Here is a 17,556-nt window from a genome sequence, read left to right as displayed (position 1 = left end):
TGCTATATATAAAGGGTACAGATTTATGGGTGTTGATTTTGTAGCCTGGGACATTGCTGTATTCCTTCATCACCTCTAAAAGTTTTGTAGTAGAATCCCTAGTGTTTTCCAGATATAAGATCATGTCATCTGCGAAGAGTGAAAGTTTGATCTCTTCTGACCCTATGTGGATACCCTTGATCGCCTTTTCTTCCCTAATTGCAATGGCTAAAACTTCCATTACAATAGCCCCATGTTTTTAATCAAACTTCTTATATTCTTAGACTATATATTTTTTGCAAATGGGAAGATAACTTTTGTTATTATTAAAATATATTTTAAATTCTGTTCTATGAAGCTCTTGGCTGCAATCAGTAACTGAAGTTTACACTAATTCATGGATTTTTTTTTTTTTAGTAGATATTTTCCTTTCTACAAAACTTAGAGTGCATTTTCTAAAATATAGAATAAAAAGTCCTTAAAGGCTTTTTATTTGCTGGCTGGAGGTTTTTTTGCTTTGTTTTGTTTGGGGGTTTGTTTATATTATTTGGGGGTTTGTTACTTGGTCGTTTATATTATTTTAGGGTTTATGTGGGGTTTGTTTATATTGTTTTATTTTTGATAGCAAATCATAACTTCATAAATAACAAAATTAGAAGAATTTTTAAAGTAAAATTTGAAACTTTCGAATTTTTTTTGTAATCGATGAGCTTCCTTACATTTCAGAAAATGCTAATATTAATGTAACGAAAAGACAAAGGAAAGAGTGATGCTATTTTTCACTATATGGCTAAAAGAGTAATGGTGAAGAATTTAAAATAACTTCACTCAAAGAAGCTGAAAAATTAGAAATAAGACAAGATCTGCTACTCTTTCCATCCACACGTCAATATGTACATTTAAAATGGCTACACCCATATATCAATTCAAACATACACCATATATTAAATGTCCTAATCTCCATAAAAGATACATTGGGAGATTTTTTGTTTTTAAAAAATGTGCAAAAATTTATTCATAAAAACTATTTGGGTCATCCATGGTGCCCTCTGTAGTCCCAGATACTCAGAAGCTGAAGTGGGAGGATTGCTTGAGGCCAGGATTTCAGTCCAGCCTAGGCAATATAGCAAGACTCTTGTTTCTAAAAATGAAAAAAAATTAATAAAAATTAACATACAGGAGGGAAATCTATTGTAGTAAGAATTGTAATTATCAGCTAGGTGCCCCATAGCTCAGTGGTTGGAGCACCGGCCACATGCACCAGGGCTGGTGGGTTCAAGCCCGACCAGGGCCTGCTAAAACAACAACAACAATAACAAGAAAATAGCCAGGCTTTGTGGCAGGCACCTATAGTCCCAACTACTTGGGAGTCTGAGGCAAGAGAATTGCTTAAGCCCAAGAGTTTGAGGCTACTGCTGAGTTGTGACGCGCCAAGGCACTCTACCAAAAGACACATAGTGAGACTCTGTCCCAAAAAACCCATAATTATCTACTTAATTAGCAAAGACTAGCAGTTCATGAAGCTTAGTTTCAATAAGCAAAAGCCTACTGGGTACAAGTTTTTCACTGTTTAACTTAGTATGACTGTGGGAAAGGTTAATTATCTGCTTTCATATATGCCAATGTTTTGTGCCATTATGGGTCTCTACTCAAAAAAAAAAAAAAAAAAATCACTGATACAACACAAACAGATTAACAGTTCGACACATTAGCTACCATCTATAGAACATTTATTATGTGTCAGATACACATGAAATCTCACTTCAAGGATGAGAAAAGGAGACTTAGAGAAGTTAATAATTTATGTAGGAATACACATTAAGAAAGTGGTTTTCAAAACCTGGCCTTGTGATACAAAGGCTACTTTCTCTGAACCATTATACTAAAAATAAAAAAAAAAATTTTAAACGGCTTAAAAGAAAAAAGTTCAGTAATCAGGTTGCTTCCTCCTGATTTATAGTTTATTCATAATTGATTTGCTTATTATTTACTTAGCACTTACTATGTGTCTCACATCCTGCAAGGTTCTGAAGATAGGGCCTTTGTTCTTGAGAAGCTCATAGTCTATCTGGAAAGATAGACAATAGAAATGCTTTGGTTTATTTGTTTAAGGCACTACCAATAGAATGACATACAAATTCAATGCATTTTAACAAATACTTTTCAAATCTACTATACTTTGGAGACTTTCATTAATTATCAAACATAAAGACTGGGTTGAGTTTATGGAGTCTTGGACTACACATACAGGTATCTAAAACATCTAGAAAATGTAGAAGCCAATATTATTAGTAAAATGAAGGAAACCGAGAGTTTCAATTGAATTAACCAAATGGAATACCAAGAATAAAAAAGAGTATAAATTTGTCACTATGTTTTTATTAAATATTAAATAATTTGTTTTTAGGTATTTGCTTAAACATTTATTGAAAATGAATTCCTCGATCACATTTATCATAATGGTAAGATAACTCCAGGCCAGTAGCAGTGGATCACGCCTGTAATCTCAGCACTTGGGAGGCTGAGGCGGGTAGACTGTCTGAGCTCAAAGGTTCGAGACCAGCCTGAGTCAGAGCGAGACATCATCTCTAAAAAGAGCCAGGCATTATGGAGGGCTCCTGTAGTCCCAGCTTCCTGGGAGACAGAGGAAAGAGAATTGCTTAAGCCCAAGAGTTTGAGGTTTTTATGAGCTGAGACACCAGGGCACTCTACCCAGGGTGACATAGTGAGACTCTGTGTCAAAGAAAAAAAAAAGGATTAAGTATCTCCAACATCTATTCCTCAAGGAAACCATTCCTGATTCCCAGACTGAGTCAGATTCTCCAATTAAGGACTTTCCAAACACGCCCTGTTTATCTTACTACAACCGTATCTATACTATTCATTGTGTAATTGATCATTTAATATTTGTCTCCCTTGGTATAATATAAGCTCCATGAGGACAGGACAGTATATCTTTATCTTGCTTATAATGATACACTTAGCAATTACTAGGTCTTGCTAAGAAAAGATAATAATTAAATGAACGAATGAACAGTAAAATGTACCTTTTCCCAAATCTAACAACTATGAAGAACTTAGAATCTCTATCAGGGGCCTTCAAACTACGGCCCGCGGGCCACATGCGGTGGTGTGACTGTATTTGTTCCCGTTTTGTTTTTTTACTTCAAAATAAGATACGTGCAGTGTGCAAAGGAATTTGTTCATAGTTTTTTTTTTTTTAAACTATAGTCCGGCCCTCCAACAGTCTGAAGGACAGTGAACTGGCCCCCTGTTTAAAAAGTTTGAGGACCCCTGCAAGAGTCACAAGTAAGAGTACCTATTCTTCCTATTTATCACCTTCATAATAATGTCTTACATACATATTATTTCATTTCACTATGAAGGTAAAATGTTAAACCTTCAAAAATGTGCCTCATCAGAAAGTAATGTTCCTGGGGAAATTTCTAAAGAAAAGATAGGAAGGAAGAGTTACTCGTCACAAGAAAATCATTTATTCATTTAGTTACCAAATTACCAACTTAACACAAATCCCAAAATATCCCCAAGTGATCCTTTGAGGGTACATCCAAAACACTGGTCAATTTTTGGTCTTCTAGGGTCTCAAATAACATCCTTGAAGAAGTCAACATAAAAACAAACTTTCTGACTGTTTTATCAATTCCATATGGGAGGAGGGAGTAAGAGAAGGAAGAAAAAAAGATAGGAAAGATGAAATGAAGGAAGAAGGAAAGAAGCAATCTCTACTGGGCCTTCTAATTGTATGTTTTCTACATCTGTTACTTTGTTTCCAATTTAAAATCTGGCATTATAGGAACCTGCCACTTTTTTTCAATATCTTCTCCTCTATTAAAAGAAAAACAAGTTTGATTTTTAGTGATAAAAAATTAAAAATTTTGAGAGAATGAATAAAGCACTGAAAAATTCCTTATGTGCTAAGAGAAAAATGGAAAGCTCCCAGTAAGCACATAACAAGAGTCTTCCCAAGGTGTCCCAGAGCACTTTTTCTCTGTTCATCACTCCTTTCATAAATGCTCAAACTATTAATTACCATTAAAATATGCCAGGTGCAAGTTTGCACTTTACAAACATTCCTAAATGGTCACATTTCTATTGGTCTCACAAGCTTTCACTATTGCCACATTCTAATAGCTACAGAGTAAAAGTCCTAAAAGTCCTCTGCCCACGAAAGTTCATTAAGTAAACGTTTCTGAACTAGTATTAAAGCTATAAATGAAGGTGGGAGGCGCCTGTGGCTCAAAGGAGAAGGGCACGGCCCCATATGCCAGAGGTGGCGGGTTCAAACTCAGCCCCGGCCAAAAACTGCAAAAAAAAAAAAAAAAAGCTATAAATGAAGAAAAGACAGAGTAACTAAACAGTAATACTGACTCAAAATCTCAGCATGTGAATTACATTCCACTGGTGTTCACCACAGATGAACCTAGATTTTACATGAACACATAACTTTATGATCACCAACACACAGCTCTGAGACAAATTTCTCAAATTAATGGCATCTGGTTTCAGAGAAACAAAACCAAAAACAGACAAGACCTAGAGAGCAATGAAATATGGGGAATTTTTAGACATTCCTTTCTTTGACACAATCTAAAAAAGTCACATAATTACAAATAATCAGATTTATAAAACAGAACATAAATATATACTAAAAATAAATTGCTCCATATAAAGGAAAGCATTGTCTTCTTACATTTGCTTTATTACTATAGACAATTTATTTATTAACTTAATGTTCTAATTCCAAAGCCTGTGCTCACAGAAGCTCAGTATTTAGAAGGCCTAGTTTCACTTCAAAAATCACAATTGACACATAAAAATGATACCTCAAAAAAGATATTACTACAAACTTAGAATTCAAATTAACATTCTGAGAGCACAGAATTCAAAACAAGACTCCAGAGCACATTTTGGTATGATTTAACATTAAATAGACAAATATGCAGTAATGGTAGTATATCATCTCATTGTGACATTTGAAAAATAATAAATATTGAAGTCTTTCTACCGTAAAGTATTTGTTTTGCTAAGAAATAGACAAAAGAAATACATAGATGCTAACCAACATTTTTAACAGAATATGCAACCACTTATAAAACTGATCAATTCCTATTCCAAAGTCATTTACAAATAGCTGTTTTAAGGTATATATCTCAAATATAGCAAACTAAAAATGAGCAGTCACATAATGTGATATGATAAATGAGTAGGAGTCACAGAAGTCCAGATTATTTCTACCACTCTCTACTGTATGCTTTTAGCAAACTACCTGTTCAAAAAATGTATGGCTGACTTAATTTTTAAGTATGCTTGTAAGTATGCTTCTAAGCCTTCCAAGTAATTTAGCAAGTAGCAAAGTATTATGTACTGTCACATTCAAGGACCCAAAATCCTTTAATAAGGATTGACAAAAGTAATATTGCTTAGCAAAACCAATACTTTTAGGCAGAAAGATTTCAATATTTATTACTTTCCAAATGTCACAATGAGACTAATTAATAATACAAACCAAAGTATTTCCTAATTAAACACCAGTTTTTACATCATGTACAAAGTGCTTCTTTGCTCTGAAAGTTTTGTCATCAAACTTTTAAAACAAATAGACTGTGCACATGCATGAGTGTCTCTGCGTGCTAGTTGATTCTTGCTGCTGCTTCCTGCTTTAAAATAGGAAAAATGTGCCAGGTACAGTGGCTTATGCCTGTAATCCTAGCACTCTGGGTAGGCCAAGGTGGGTGGATTGCTTGAGTTCAGGAGTTCTAGACCAGCCTGAGCAAGAGCGAGGACCCAACTCTAAAAAAATAGCCAGGGGTTGTGGTGGGCACCTGTATTCCCAGGTAGTGGGAGGCTGAAGCAAAAAAGGATCCCTTGAGCCCAAGAGTTTAAGGTTGCTGTGAGCTCTGACACCATGGTACTCAGGGCAACTAAATGAGACCGTGTCTCCAAAAAAAAAGGAAAAGTTTTTAAAATAAATAAATGTCTATCAGAACTAACTTGAAATAGAAAATATTTGTAATGCTCTCAGTATTACAAATAAGCTTTTATATATTTTTGTCTATAATAACTAAAAATCTTTTTTGACTATTCAAACTATAAAATTACATTAAAATCAATTGTTTCATTTGTTTTTATGTCGAAATGCTCCTTTCCCCCATTTGCAACTAATTTTTTTTAAATTAACAAGTTTTAAAATACCATACAATCAAATTTGCTAATATCAATTATGATGAAGCCTTAAGTTATGCTTAGAAAACTCTGTAAGTAGTCTTTGGTATTATCTTCTAGTAATTTTAAAATTCAAATTCTTATTACTAAGAATTTAAATCTGTTTTTTTGTTTGTTTTTTTGTTTGTTTGTTTGTTTGAGACAGAGCCTCACCTGGTCACCCATGGTAGAAAGTTGTGGCATACTAGCTCATAGCAACCTCAAACTCTTGGGCTTCAGTGATTCTCTTGCCTCAGCCTCCCAAATAGCTGGGACTACAGGCACCTATCACAACTCCTGGCTATATTTGAGACGAGGTCTCGCTCTGGCTCAGGCTGGTATCGAACCTGTGAGCTCAGGCAATCTACTGGCCTCAGCCTCCCCATTGCTAGGATGACAGGCATGAACCACCACAAGAATTTAAATCTGTTAAGGTATCTCTTCTTAATTAGAAAAAAATACAAAAGAGAGATATAATAATTTCTATGAAATTAACAAAGATTAAAAAAAAAAAGAAGAAAACACCAAGTATTGACAAGGATATAATAAAATAAATATATACCTTATTTATAGTGCTAATATAATTTCCTAAAACGCTTCTGGGAAGCAATCTGACCATCTTTACTGGTAATAGCCTTAAACTAATCATACCATTTGACTCAGAAATTCTACTCCTTGGAAATCATCCTCAGTGAATAGGTTAAGAATATAAACATATAAGCTGGCACCCATAGCTCAGTGTTTAGGGTAGTGGCCGCATACACCAGAGCTGGCAGGTTCCAACCCAGTCCAGGCCTGTCAAACAACAATGACACCTACAACAAAAAAAATAGCTGGGCATTGTGGTGGGCACCTGTATAGTCCCAACTACTTGGGAGGCTGAGGCAAGAGAATCCCTTAAGCCCAAGAGTTTGATGGGCAGCGCCTGTGGCTCAAGGAGTAGGGCGTCGGTCCCACATGCCGGAGGTGGCAGGTTCAAACCTAGCCCCGGCCAAAAGCCAAAAAAAAAAAAAAAAAAAAAAGCCCAAGAGTTTGAGATTGCTGTGAGCTATGACGCCACAGTACTGTACTGAGGGTGACATAGTGAGACTCTGTCTCAAAAAAAAAAGTAAAAATACATGCATACATACATTATTACTATCTTCCAAAGTCCATAGTTAGCATTAAGGTTTACTTCTGATAGTGTATATTCTACCCCTTTCCACACACTCCCATGCCTATAATGACATGCATCCACCTTTGTGTAGAATAGTTTCACTGCCCTAAAAATCCTCTGTTCTCTCTGCCTATTCATCCCTCCCTCCCGTAACCTACGGTAACCCTGAAACTTCTGGTTTCCAAAGTTTTGTCTATTCACGGATGTCATATAGTCAAAATTGTACAATATGATTTTCAGAGTAGCTTCAATGGTAAGAATTTAAGTTTCTTCCATGTCTTTTCATGGCTTTATTTCATTTTTTTTTTTCTAGCGCTAATATTCCATTGTCTAAAGGTGCCGTAATTTTTACCCATTAACCTATTGAAAGACATTTTTGGTTACTTCTAAGTTTTGGCAATTATAAATAAAGCTACTATAAACATCTGTGTGCAGGTTTTATGTGGACCTAAGTTTCATTTCATCTGGATAAATACTGGAAAGTGCAATTGTTGGATGGTTAAGAGTGTATTTAATTTTGTTAGAAACTGCCGAATGGTCTTTCAAACTGGCTGTGCCATTTTGCCTTGGTAGAGTGGGAGTGGAAGAGGGCTTAAATGAATAAATTATGGCAAATCTAACGGATGTTGATAGAGGTTGAAATAGTGCTTACCCACGGGGGTGGGTGATATTAACTATGAAGTGGTATGAAGGTGCTAGAAATGTCTTTTGTCTTGATATGGGTAGTTATACCAGTGTAAAATATGTAAAAAATAAATCATTAAAATCTGCAAAGTAGGCTTGGTGCCTGTGGCTCAGGCGGCTAAGGTGCCAGCCACATATACCTGAGCTGGCAGGTTCTAATCCAGCCCAGGCTGGCCAAACAATGACAGCTGCAACCAAAAGACAGCTGGGCATTGTGGCAGGCGCCTATAGTCCCAGCTACTTGGGAGGTAGAAGCAAGAGAATAGCTTGAGCCCAGGAGTTTAAGGTTGCTGTGAGCTGTGATGCCACAGTACTCTACCCAGGGCGACAGCTTGAGGGTCTGTCTCAAAAAAAAAAAAAATCTGCAAAGTATTCCTGACTCTAAACATCATTATTTTCTCTCTCCTTCATACCTTAATGAAAAATTACATTGTACTTAACTTACAACATATGAAGAGTCATTATTTCTCCCTCAAAGGTTCAGTTCTATTAGGAGTGCATTTATAAAGCCTGGATAACTTAACAACTGAGAATATTCCCCATTTTACACTTTTGTGCTTTTTTTTTTCTTTGCAAGACATACTTCTTAAAGAGTATTGAAATAGCCTTCATTTTGGTCTTCATTTTCCCCACTGAAAACTACATCATTACTTAGTAAGAAAGATCCAATTCCATGAAAATAATTAATTCTACCTTACAGAGTTCGTGTACTTGTCAAGGATGGCTCCTAAAGTTATTAGTTTTAACACTGGATGTGAAAATACTTCTAAATTCCTTAAAATTAGAAGATAACATCTACCATAAAGGAGGGATAGGAAACTATCCTGAACAGAAAATAAAAGATGTATCCTACTGGGAGGGGGGAAATGGGATCACTGGAAACAGAGGAAAATGGAGCCTGCATAAGACTAACACTGGTCTGATAAAAGAGAAAGCCCCACACCCACCACCACAAGGCAAACCAGCCCCCAGTAATAAATAATAGCATTCTACTACTAATGAAGTAACAAAAGAGTGGAGAGAGACCTTCTCTGAAGAAACAGATAAGGCTCAAAGGTAAAAGTGGAGTAAAAATATCCAGTCAAAACAGGCAAATCTGGCCTGGCGCAATGGCTCAAGCACTTGAGCTCAGGAGCTGGAGACAAGCCTGAGCAAGAGCAAGACCCTGTTCTCTAAAAAATATAAATAAATAAAATAGCTGGGCATTGAGGCAGGTGCCTGTAGTTCCAGCTACTTGGGAGGCTGAGGCAAGAAAATACCTATGCCCAAGAGTTTGAGGTTGCTGTGAACTATGACACCACAGTCATTAACCAGGGGCAAGAAAGTGAGACTCTGTCTCCAAAACAAACAAACAAAAACAAGCAAATCTACCCCTACCTCACGCACCAGGTGATGACAGAAGGATTTAAAGTTGATGATGCCCTTTCCTTTTGTAGCCATCGCTGAAGAGGCAGTGGGTAAAAATGAAGTTCAATCCCTTTGTGACTTCTGACCAAAGCAAGACTCTCAAAAGACATTTCAATGCACCTTCCCACATTTGCAGAAACATTCTGTCTTCCCCTTTTTCCAAAGAGTTGAGACAGAAGTACAATGTTCAATCCATACCCATCCGAAAGGATGATGACGTTCAGGTTGTCTGGGGGCTATATAAAGGTCAGCAGATTGGCAAAGTAGTACAGGTTTACAGGAAGAAATTCGTCATCTACACTGAGTTGGGTGCAGGGGGAAAAACCTAATGGCACAACTGTCCATGTGGGCATTCACCCCAGCACACTTATTACTAGTCTTAAACTGGAGAAAGACTGCAAAAATATCCTTGAATGGAAAGCCAAATCTCACCAAGTAGGAAAAGAAAAAGGGAAGCACAAAGAAGAAACAACTGAGAAAATGCAGGAATAAAATAATCTTATTTTCATTAAAAACTGCTAAAATGGAAAAAAATAAAAGTTGATGATGCACAGAAGGTAATACAAAAATAAATTCTCATCAACTATAGGCATGACTGATTGAGCCTCCCAAGTTAATGACTCACCAGAATGAGAATCAATCTCATTTCTTGGGATAAATACTATTTACTCAATCTCTACTAACCTACAAACAATGACTAGCATTCGATCAAAAATTGTAAAATTTTTTTGTGCAAAAACTCAAGAACAAACAAATCACTGTCAGGAGACAAACTAATCAACAGAAATAGACTCAGCGATAACTCAAATGTTGGAACTATGAGCCAAGGTGCATTAAATAATTATGAATGATAATATAGGCTCAAATGGAGCAGTAAACACTAGCATAATCAGATGGCAAATATAAAAGAGACAGAAACTACAAGAATCAAATAAATGCTAAATATAAGAAATGCAATAAAAAAGATAAAAGCCTTTGACAGCACACTTGACACAGCTACCATAAGAATAATCTTGAAGGTCACTAACCATAGCTCTACCTTCAGGAACAGCCATGGCCTAGCAGATGCAAATACAGCTGCTGCTCCTTCTAGTGGGGATGGCTGCGGTAGCAGGGGCCCAGCCCAGGACTATTTGAGCCAAGACTGTTTCTCAATGTCTGTACGGATGCCAAGCACCACAAGGAAAAGCTAGGGCCTGAGGACAACTTGCATGATCAGTGCAGTCACTAGAAAATTACCTGCTGCTCTACCACCACCAGCCAGGAAGCCCACAAGGTTAATTCCTACCTGTATAACTTCAATTGGGACCACTATGGAGTGATAGAGCCCATCTGCAAACATCATTTCATCCAGGACACCTGCTTTTATGAATGCTCTCCTAACTTGGGGCCCTGGATCCAGCAGGTGGACCAGAGCTGGCGAAAAGAGCGGGTCCTGAATGTGCCCCTGTGAAAAAAGGACTGTGAGCACTGGTGGGAAGATTGTCGAACCTCCAACACTTGCAAGAGCAACCGGCACAAGGGCTGGAACTTGTGCGTAAGCATTGTCCAGTGAAAACTGCCTGCCTCCCTTTCCATTTCTGCTTCCCCACACCTGCTGCTCTGTGCAATGAAATCTGGAGTCACTCTTACGATGAGGGAGCGGCCTTGCATCCAGATGTGGTTTGACCCAAACCAGGGCAACCCTCATAGAAAGGTGTTGAGGTTCTATGCTGAGAACATGAGGGGGGCTGGGCTCCATGGAGTCTGGGCTTCCCTACTCAGCCTGACCCTCGTGCTCCTCCTGCTACTCGGCTGACCTCTCTTTATTCTCTTGATAGCAGGACATCCGTGCCCTGCTTGGCCCCACAGCTCCAGCTGCTTACTTCCTGCTCCATGGGGGTACCTCTGACAGCCAGTTTAAATAAATCAGACACTCTAAAAAAAACAAAAACGAATAATCTTGAAGATAAGTCAAAAGAAATTACCAAAGCTGAAATTAAACAGGGAAAAAAAAAGAGTGGGGAAAAATATAAAGTATATGGAACATAGTAAACAATCTAACCTACCTAATAAGGATCTCATTTTTAAAACAGAAGATAAAAGATAAAATATTTGAAGAGATACTACCCAGTATTTTTTTCACAAATTATTTAGACATCAAATCATAGATTCAAAAAATTCAGGGAAGCCAAAACAGGATAAATACTGCCCAAGAAATTAGGTAAGTTACCTTCAAATTTATAAGACAAAAAGATGTTTTAAAATCTCAAAGATAAAAATTATAACAGACTACTTCTTGTCAGAAAATAGGCACAAAAGAAGAAAACAGAGTGGCATCTTTAAAGTGCTGGAAAAAAAATCATGTGAACTGAGAATTCTCTATCCAAAAAAACAAAATGTGGCTAGGCAAAGAGGCTCTTGACTGTAATCCTAGCACTCTGAAAGACCGAGGTGGATAGACTGCCTTGAGCTCACCAGTTCCGAGATGGCCCTGAGCCAGAGCAAGACATCATCTCTAAAAAAAAAATAGCCAGTAATTGTGGCGGGCGCCTGTATTCCCAGCTATTTGGGAGGCTGAGGCAAAAGAAATAACTTGAGCCCAAGAGTTTGAGGTTATTGTGAGCTATGACACCATCTCACTCTACCCAGACCGAGAAAGTGAGTCTCTGTCTCAAGAAAAAAAAAAAAAAAAAGAGAGAGAGAGAGTCAAAATAATAACAAAAGACTTTTTCAGGCAAAGAAAGGCAAAGCCATTGCCAGCAGGATTAAGAAAAAATACGACACAAGGGAGAAATGTGGACATATATAAAGAAGCAAAGATTTCCAGAAATGGTTAAAATAAAACTAAAGAAAAGTAACTTTATTCACATTTTTTATCATTACAAAAGATAACTGTCTCAGGCAAAAATTATAGCAATGCATTGTAGGGTTATAGTAAAATGTATGACACAACAGCATAAAATATAACAAGGAAAAAATGGAAGCATATGGTACTAAGCCTCTTACACTAACAAGAAGTGATATATTATTTGAAGGTGCATTGTGATTAATTAAAATGTATATTACAACTAGCTAAGGAACCACACAAAAAGAAATGAAAGAAGAGTTATAAATAATAAGCCAACAGGGAAGATAAAATGGAATCATAAAACATACTCAACTAACCCAACAAAAGGTAGAAAAAAAAGAAATAAAGAACAAATGGAACAAACAAGAACCAGCAAGATTTTAATCCAATCATGTCAATAATTGCTTTAAATGTGAATGATCCAAACACAGCCACTAAAACAGACTGCCAGAATAAAATAAGCCATACCTAAATATATTCTTTCTACCAAAAAGCCTACTTTAAATATAAAAACATAGGTAAGTTAAGTATGAAATTACATACATGTATATACCAGACAAACAAAAACCTAACCATAGGGCAGTGCCTGTGGCTCCGTGGGTGGGGTGCCGGGCCGATATACCGAGGGAGGCAGGTCTGAACCCAGCCCAGCCCAGCCCGAACTGCAACAACAACAAATAGCCAGACGCTGTGGTGGTTGCCTGTAGTCCCAGCTACTTGGGAGGTTGAGGCAAGAGAAATCGCCTAAGCCCAGGAGTTGGAGGTTGCTGTGAGCTGTGATGCTACAGCACTCTACTGAAGTTGATAAAGTGAGACTCTGTCTCTAAAAAAAAAAAACCCTAACCACAAACAGAATGGCTAGTAATCTCAGAAAAAGTAGATGTCCACACAAGGAAAATTACAGTATGTTTCAGAGTAAGAGATAAAGAGGGACATTAAATGATTATAACAGGCTCAATTCACCAATAACACATTAAAATACTATTTGTATATGCACCTATAAACAGAGCTTCCACATACATAACCCAAAAAATAACAGGAAAAATAGAAGAAATGAACAAATCCACAAACATACTGTTATAGAGACATTAGTACTCATTTATTAGTAATTTTTATGACAAGGCACGGGAAATGAATAAAAACACACGCAACTAGAAGACTGTGGATCAGCTTGACCTAAGTCACAATTACATGAAACCCTTCCCAATAACATCAAAATATGTAGTCTTTGGCTCGGCACCTGTAGCTCAGTGAGTAGAGTGCTGGCCATATGCACCAAGGCTGGCAGGTTCGAGTCCAGCCCAGGCCTGCTAAACAACAATGAATGACAACTGCAACCAAAAAATTGCGAGGCTTTGTGGCGGGTGCCTGTAGTTTCAGCTACTTAGGAGGCTGAGGCAAAAAAATTGCTTAAGCCCAGGAGTTTGAGGTTGCTATGAGCTGTGACACCACAGCACTCTACTGAGGGCAACATAATGAGACTCTGTCTCAAAAAAAAAAAAAAAAAAAATATATATATATATATATATATGTATATATAGTGTTTTCAAGTGCACATGGAATAGTCATTCACTAAGGCAGACTATATTCTCAGCCATGAACTAAATCTTCACAGTAACAACAAAAACCCAGAAACTGCATGAAGTATGTTAACTGAACAAAAAAGAACTAGAACTAAACTAGAAATCAATAAAATGGATTTCTAGGAAATTCTCAAATAGTTGGAATCGGCATACTTCTTCTTTTTTTTTTTTTTGAGACAGAGTCTCACTGTGTCACCCTGGATAGGGTGCCATGGTGTCACAGCTCACAGCAAACTCAAACTCTTGGGCTTAAGTGATTTTCTTGCCTCAGCCTCCCAAGTAGCTGGGACTACAGAAGCCTGCCACAAGGCCCGTCTATTTTTTTGTTGTAGTTGCCATTGTTGTTTGGCAGGCCAGGGCTGGGTTTGAACTCTCCAGCCTTGGTGTATGTGGCCGAGCCCCAGCCACTAAGTTACAGGTGCCGAGCCAGTATACTTCCTAATAAAGCAAAAATACCCCATGATCAAATGAAAATTGCAAGTAAAAGTAGAAATTAAATGAAAATGAAAACATAACATGTCAAAATTTGTGGGATATAGAAAAGTACTTTGCATGAAACTTATAATTAAATGCTTATTTGGGGGGGGGGAAGTTATTTTAGTGTAAAACTTGTACCTTGAAAAATCAGGAAAAGAAGGGCAAAGTAAGCCTGAGCAATCAGAATGAAGAAAATGAATTTTTTAAAAATTCCATTAAGCCGATGAAGAAAAATACAGAAAAATCAATGAAACCAAAAGCTGGTTTGGGGAAAGATTAATAATACTGATAAATCAAGCTGGGTGCAGTGGCCTAGGCTGTAGTCCCAGTTAATTGGGAGGCAGAGGCAGGAGGATCGCTTGAAGTTAGGAGTTCAGGTCCAATCTGGACTCAAAGGTAGAGAGACCCCCATCTCCTAAAAAAAACTGATAGGCCAAGGCACAGTGGTTCATGCCTATAATCCTAGCACTCTGAGAGGATTGCTTGAGCTCAGGAGTTCAAGATCAGCCTGAGCAAAGCAAGACTCTATCTCTACTAAAAATACCAAAACTAGCTGGGCACAGTATCTATAGTCGCAGCTACTCATAAGGTTGAGGCAACGGGATTGCTCAAACCCAAGAGTCTGAGGTTGCTGTGAGCTATGATGCAAGAGCACTCTACCAAGAGCAGCAAAATAAGACTCCATCTCAAAAAAAAAAAGAATTTTTTTTTTTTTTGCTAAGTCAACAGATTAAGTAAAGAGATGAAAATATACAAATTACCAACAAAAGGAATGAGAGAGGTGACATCACTATAGATTCTACAAATATTAGAAGGATAATAGAGGGAAATTCTGAAAAACCTCATGCAAAAAAAATTTATAAATTTACATGAAATGAACAAATTCCTAAAAGACACGACTACAAAGCTTACTCAGGAAGACATAAATATACTGACACTATTTATTAAAGAAATTAAATTTGTAGTCAAAACTCCTCCAATAAATAAAACCCAAGTAATAGATGGCCTTATTCACAAATTCTACAAAACATTTAAGGATAAAATAATACCAATTTTATACAGAACGGGACAAAAGAGAATAGTTCCAACTCATTTTATGGCAAGCATTATCTTGATAAAAAAAACTTGACAAAGAAATTCCAAAGAGAAACACACACACACACACTACAGACTATTATCACTCACAGATGTAAAAATATTTTGCAAAACAAAGTAAGGTAATATATTGGCTTGGTGCCCATAGCTCAGCAGTTAAGGTACTGGCCAGATAACACCAAGCCTGGCAGGTTCAAATCCGCCCCAGGCCTGCCAAACAACAATGTCAACTACAACAAAAAAATAGCCAGATGTTGTGGTGGGTGCCTGTAGTCCCAGCTGCTTCGAAGGCTGAGGGAAGAAAATCACTTAAGCCCAAGAGTTTGAGGTTGCTGTGAGCTATAATACCATGGCACTCTACTGAGGGTGACATAGTGAGACTATGTCTTGAAAAAAAAAAAATTAAAAAAGTAAGGTATATAATTGGTGACCTTAAATTATCAAAAAAGAGATTATCCTAAGTGGGCCAACTGAGCCCTTTAAAAGAGGATCAGGAGATCAGAGATTTTCCAGTCACAGCTGACCTTGAAAAATAAGTTGCTATGAGTTCTATTGCTGGAAAGAAATGAATTCAGCCAACAATTATCTGGGCTTGGAAGAGCACCCCTACTTTCATTTAAAAAAATGAGATGCTAGCCTTGGCCAATGCTTGATTTGCAGCTTTTGGGAGCCTGAGCAGAGAGGACTCACCTAAAGTATGTCCAACCTCCTGACTCATGGAAACTGTGAGATAATATATATGGGTTGTTTCAAACTGCTAAATTTGTGACAACTTGTTAAGATGCAATAGAAAACTAATATAACAATTTAAATTATTTTCTGGAGAATCTCAGCTTCACCCAAGGCATACTTTTCTTGGCTCACTGCAAATTAGAGAAAATGTGCGCTTCTTCTTAGGCATTTCAATTTTCACTCCTTAATGGTTCAGATTTAACCAATAACACAGAGGGATCTGTTTTTCAGATCACTGCCACAAAGTATCTCAAATTCACTTCCACCTAAGAACTAAATAAACCTCTTGATAAACAATGTCTATGGGGAATTGTCTGTAGAACACTTTTACATATATATAGAGTTCACTTTGTTACACTAAAATTTAGACTTTTTTTTCTTTTGAGACAGAGCCTCAAGCTGTCCCCCTGGGTAGAGTACCGTGGCATCATAGCTCACAGCAACCTCAAACTCCTGGGCTTAAGCAATTCTCTTGCCTCAGCCTCCCAAGTAGCTGGGACCACAGGCACCCACCACAATACCTGGCTAATTTTTTGGTTGTAGTTGTCGTCTTTTGGCAGGCCGGGGCCGGATTCAAACCCACCAGCTCTGGTGTATGTGGCTGGTGCCTTAGCCGCTTGAGCCACAGGCGCCAAGCCTAAAATTTAGATTCTTTAGAGAGAAATGGAAGGAACTAATATCAGAATCTCTAAAAGAATAGATGATTATGGGGCGGTGCCTGTGGCTCAGTCGGTAAGGCGCCGGCCCCATATACCGAGGGTGGCGGGTTCAAACCCGGCCCCGGCCAAACGGCAACCAAAAAATAGCTGGGTGTTGTGGCGGGCGCCTGTAGTCCCAGCTGCTCGGGAGGCTGAGGCAAGAGAATCACATAAGCCCAAGAGCTGGAGGTTGCTGTGAGCCATGTGATGCCATGGCACTCTACCGAGGGCCATAAAGTGAAACTCTGTCTCTACAAAAAAAAATAGATGATTATGGCAATTTGAACTGTCTATTTTAATACAATATTTTTATATTGTAAAAAGGACTTGTTTTTTAGGTGGAAGCTGTAGAAAGCAAAATTCAACAAAATCTTGGCCAACAGGAATAGCTGTAAGAAAATTTTTCTCCTTCACATATTATATTAAGTAATTCGCAACAAAGGGTTGGAGGAATAAGGCATAACAGAACTTGGGAGGAGAGAAAGGATGAATAAATGAGAACTTATTGTGTTTATTTGTAATGATGCAAAGATGAGAACATTTCTAATGAATTCTACTGAGGAAACTGCACAGCAGAGGGTGAAGTTCCTAGGATATATCAATATTGGTTCACCTTACAGCTGCTTTCACTGAAATTAATCATAGATAAGATTCCACGAGACATTTTAATGAAAGCTATGAAACATATACTTA

At 37.5% G+C, this 17,556-nt stretch overlaps 1 protein-coding gene and 2 pseudogenes across 1 annotated transcript in view; 2 read left to right on the top strand and 1 right to left on the bottom strand.

The window, feature by feature from the left end:
• The window catches only part of JMJD1C (jumonji domain containing 1C), a 369,857-nt gene that overhangs the window by 311,263 nt on the left and 41,038 nt on the right, over positions 1-17,556 (bottom strand). The gene's annotated exons all lie outside the window — the stretch shown is intronic.
• Positions 9,505-9,940, top strand: LOC128580411 (60S ribosomal protein L26-like; annotated as a pseudogene).
• On the top strand, positions 10,142-11,246 carry LOC128581077 (folate receptor alpha-like; annotated as a pseudogene).

The sequence above is a fragment of the Nycticebus coucang genome, chromosome 3 (genome assembly GCF_027406575.1).
Source record: "Nycticebus coucang isolate mNycCou1 chromosome 3, mNycCou1.pri, whole genome shotgun sequence".
Taxonomy (NCBI): domain Eukaryota; kingdom Metazoa; phylum Chordata; class Mammalia; order Primates; family Lorisidae; genus Nycticebus; species Nycticebus coucang.
The sequence above is the reverse complement of the archived record's forward strand: the minus strand, read 5'-3'. Positions and strand labels throughout refer to the sequence as shown.